Source organism: Triticum dicoccoides, chromosome 5A (genome assembly GCF_002162155.2).
Source record: "Triticum dicoccoides isolate Atlit2015 ecotype Zavitan chromosome 5A, WEW_v2.0, whole genome shotgun sequence".
In the NCBI taxonomy this organism is placed as follows: Eukaryota; Viridiplantae; Streptophyta; class Magnoliopsida; order Poales; family Poaceae; genus Triticum; species Triticum dicoccoides.
Genome location: NC_041388.1, coordinates 630,385,555 through 630,390,115, shown reverse-complemented (window position 1 = coordinate 630,390,115; position 4,561 = coordinate 630,385,555).

The following is a 4,561-nucleotide window of genomic DNA, read 5'->3' as shown; positions in this document are numbered from 1 at the left end:
TCTTCGCAATGCTAAAGGCTGCGGAGGTAGAAAACAAGAAGGAGCATCAAGTGTTGATGGTCAACAAGACCACTAGTTTCAAGAAAAAGGGTAAAGGGAAGAAGAAGGGGAACTTCAAGAAGAACAGCAAGCAAGTTGCTGCTCAGAAGAAGAAACTCAAGTTTGGACCTAAGCCTGAAACTGAGTGCTTCTACTGCAAGCAGACTGGTCACTGGAAGCGGAACTGCCCCAAGTATTTGGCGGATAAGAAGGATGGCAAGGTGAACAAAGGTATATGTGATATACATGTTATTGATGTGTACCTTACTAGAGCTCGCAGTAGCACCTGGGTATTTGATATTGGTTCTGTTGCTAATATTTGCAACTCGAAACAGGGACTACGGATTAAGCGAACACTGGCAAAGTACGAGGTGACGATGCGCGTGGGAAATGGTTCCAAAGTCGATGTGATCGCGGTCGGCACGCTAACTCTACATCTACCTTCGAGATTAGTATTAGAACTAAATAATTGTTATGTGGTGCCAGCATTGAGCATGAACAATATGTCTGGATCTTGTTTGATGCGAGACGGTTATTCATTTAAGTCAGAGAATAATGGTTGTTCTATTTATATGAGTAATATCTTTTATGGTCATGCACCCTTGAAGAGTGGTCTATTTTGATGAATCTCGATAGTAGTGATACACATATTCATAATGTTGAAGCCAAAAGATGCAAAGTTGATAATGATAGTGCAACTTATTTGTGGCAATGCCGTTTAGGTCACATCAGTGTAAAGCGCATGAAGAAACTCCATATTGATGGACTTTTGCAACCACTTGATTATGAATCACTTGGTACTTGCGAACCGTGCCTCATGGGCAAGATGACTAAAACGCCGTTCTCCGGAACTATGGAGAGAGCAACAGATTTGTTGGAAATCATACAGATGTATGTGGTCTGATGAATGTTGAGGCTCGTGGCGGATATCGTTATTTTCTCACCTTCACACATGATTTAAGCAGATATGGGTATATCTACTTGATGAAGCATAAGTCTGAAACATTTGAAAAGTTCAAAGAATTTCAGAGTGAAGTTGAAAATCATCGTAACAAGAAAATAAAGTTTCTATGATCTGATCGTGGAGGAGAATATTTGAGTTACGAGTTTGGTCTACATTTGAAACAATGCGGAATAGTTTCACAACTCACGCCACCCGAAACACCACAGCGTAATGGTGTGTCCGAACGTCATAATCGTACTTTACTAGATATGGTGCGATCTATGATGTCTCTTACAGATTTACCACTATCGTTTTGGGGTTATGCTTTAGAGACGGCTGCATTCACATTAAATAGGGCACCACCGAAATCCGTCGAGACGACGCCTTATGAACTATGGTTTGGCAAGAAACCAAAGTTGTCGTTTCTGAAAGTTTGGGGCTGCGATGCTTATGTGAAAAAGCTTCAACTTGATAAGCTCGAACCCAAATCGGAGAAATGTGTCTTCATAGGATACCCAAAGGAGACTGTTGGGTACACCTTCTATCACATATCCGAAGGCAAGACATTCGTTACTAAGAATGGATCCTTTCTAGAGAAGGAGTTTCTCTCGAAAGAAGTGAGTGGGAGGAAAGTAGAACTTGATGAGGTAACTGTACCTGCTCCCTTATTGGAAAGTAGTACATCACAGAAATCGGTTTCTGTGACACCTACACGGACTAGTGAGGAAGTTAATGATGATGATCATGGAACTTCAGATCAAGTTGCCACTGATCCTCGTAGATCAACCAGAGTAAGATCCGCACCAGAGTGGTACGGTAATCCTGTTCTGGAAGTCATGCTACTAGATCATGATGAACCTACGAACTATGAAGAAGCGATGGTGAGCCCAGATTCCGCAAAATGGCTTGAAGCCATGAAATCTGAGATGGGGTCCATGTATGAGAACAAAGTGTGGACTTTGGTTGACTTGCCCGTTGATAGGCAAGCAATTGAGAATAAATGGATCTTCAATAAGAAGACTGACGCTGACGGTAATGTTACTGTCTACAAAGCTCGACCTGTTGCGAAAGGTTTTTGACAAGTTCAAGGGATTGACTACGATGAGACCTTCTCACCCGTAGCGATGCTTAAGTCTGTCCGAATCATGTTAGCAATTGCCGCATTTTATGATTATGAAATATGGCAGATGGATGTCAAAACTGCATTCTTGAATGGATTTCTGGAAGAAGAGTTGTATATGATGCAACCGGAAGGTTTTGTCGATCCAAAGGGAGCTAACAAAGTGTGCAAGCTCTAGTGATCCATTTATGGACTAGTGCAAGCCTCTCGGAGTTGGAATAAACGCTTTGATAGTGTGATCAAAGCATTTGGTTTTATACAGACTTTTGGAGAAGCCTGTATTTACAAGAAAGTGAGTGGGAGCTCTGTAGCATTTCTGATATTATATGTGGATGACATATTGCTGATTGGAAATGATATAGAATTTCTGGGTAGCATAAAGGGATAATTGAATAAGAGTTTTTCAATGAAAGACCTCGGTGAAGCTGCTTACATATTGGGCATCAAGATCTATAGAGATAGATCAAGACGCTTAATTGGACTTTCACAAAGCACATACCTTGACAAAGTTTTGAAGAAGTTCAAAATGGATCAAGCAAAGAAAGGGTTCTTGCTTGTGTTACAAGGTGTGAAGTTGAGTAAGACTCAATGCCCGACCACTGCAGAAGATAGAGAGAAGATGAAAGATGTTCCCTATGCTTCAGCCATAGGCTCTATCATGTATGCAATGCTGTGTACCAGACCTGATGTGTGCCTTGCTATAAATCTAGCATGGAGGTACCAAATTAATCCAGGAGTGGATCACTGGACAGTGGTCAAGAACATCCTGAAGTACCTGAAAAGGACTAAGGATATGTTTCTCGTTTATGGAGGTGACAAAGAGCTCATCGTAAATGGTTGCGTTGATGCAAGCTTTGACACTGATTCGGATGATTCTAAATCACAAACCGGATATGTGTTTACATTGAACGGAGGAGCTGTCAGTTGGTGCAATTCTAAACAAAGCGTCATGGCGGTATCTACATGTGAAGCGGAGCACATAGCTGCTTCAGAAGTAGCAAATGAAGGAGTCTGGATGAAGGAGTTCATATCCGATCTAGGTGTCATACCTAGTGCATCGGGTCCAATGAAAATCTTTTGTGACAATAATGGTGCAATTGCCTTGGCGAAGGAATCCAGATTTCACAAGAGAACCAAGCACATCAAGAGACACTTCAATTCCATCCAGGATCTAGTCCAGGTGGGAGACATAGAAATTTGCAAGATACATACGGATCTGAATGTCGCAGACCCGTTGACTAAGCCTCTTCCACGAGCAAAACATGATCAGCACCAAGGCTCCATGGGTGTTAGAATCATTGTTGTGTAATCTAGATTATTGACTCTAGTGCAAGTGGGAGACTGAAGGAAATATGCCCTAGAGGCAATAATAAAGTTATTATTTATTTCCTTATATCATGATAAATGTTTATTATTCATGCTAGAATTGTATTAACCGAAAACATAATACATGTGTGAATACATAGACAAACAGAGTGTCACTAGTATGCCTCTACTTGACTAGCTCGTTGATCAAAGATGGTTAATTTTCCTAACCATAGACATGAGTTGTCATTTGATTAACGGGATCACATCATTAGGAGAATGATGTGATTGACATGACCCATTCCGTTAGCTTAGCACACGATCGTTTAGTATGTTGCTATTGCTTTCTTCATGACTTATACATGTTCCTATGACTATGAGCTTATGCAACTCCCGTTTACGGGAGGAACACTTTGTGTGCTACCAAACGTCACAACATAACTGCGTGATTATAAAGGTGCTCTACAGATGTCTCTGAAGGTACTTGTTGGGTTGGCGTATTTCAAGATTAGGATTTGTCACTCCGATTGTCGGAGAGGTATCTTTGGGCCCTCTCGGTAATACACATCACTTAAGCCTTGCACGCATTGCAACTAATGAGTTAGTTGTGGGATTATGTATTACGGAACGAGTAAAGAGACTTGCCGGTAACGGTATTGAACTAGGTATTGAGATACCGACGATCGAATCTCGGGCAAGTAACATACCGATGACAAAGGGAACTACGTATGTTGTTATGCGGTCTGACCAATAAAGATCTTCGTAGAATATGTAGGAGCCAATATGAGCATCCAGGTTCCGCTATTGGTTATTGACCGGAGACGTGTCTCGGTCATGTCTACATAGTTCTCGAACCCGTAGGGTCCGCACACTTAACGTTACGATGATAGTTATATTATGAGTTTATATGTTTTGATGTACCGAAGGTTGTTCGGAGTCCCGGATGTGATCACGGACATGACGAGGAGTCTCGAAATGGTTTAGACATGAAGATTGATATATTGGAAGCCTATGTTTGGATATCGGAAGGGTTCCAGGTAAAATCGGGATTTTACCGGAGTACCGGGAGGTTACCGGAACCCCCTGGGAATCAAATGGGCCTTAGTGGGCCTAGGTGGAAGAGAGGAGAGGAGGCAAGGGCTGGCCGCGCGCCC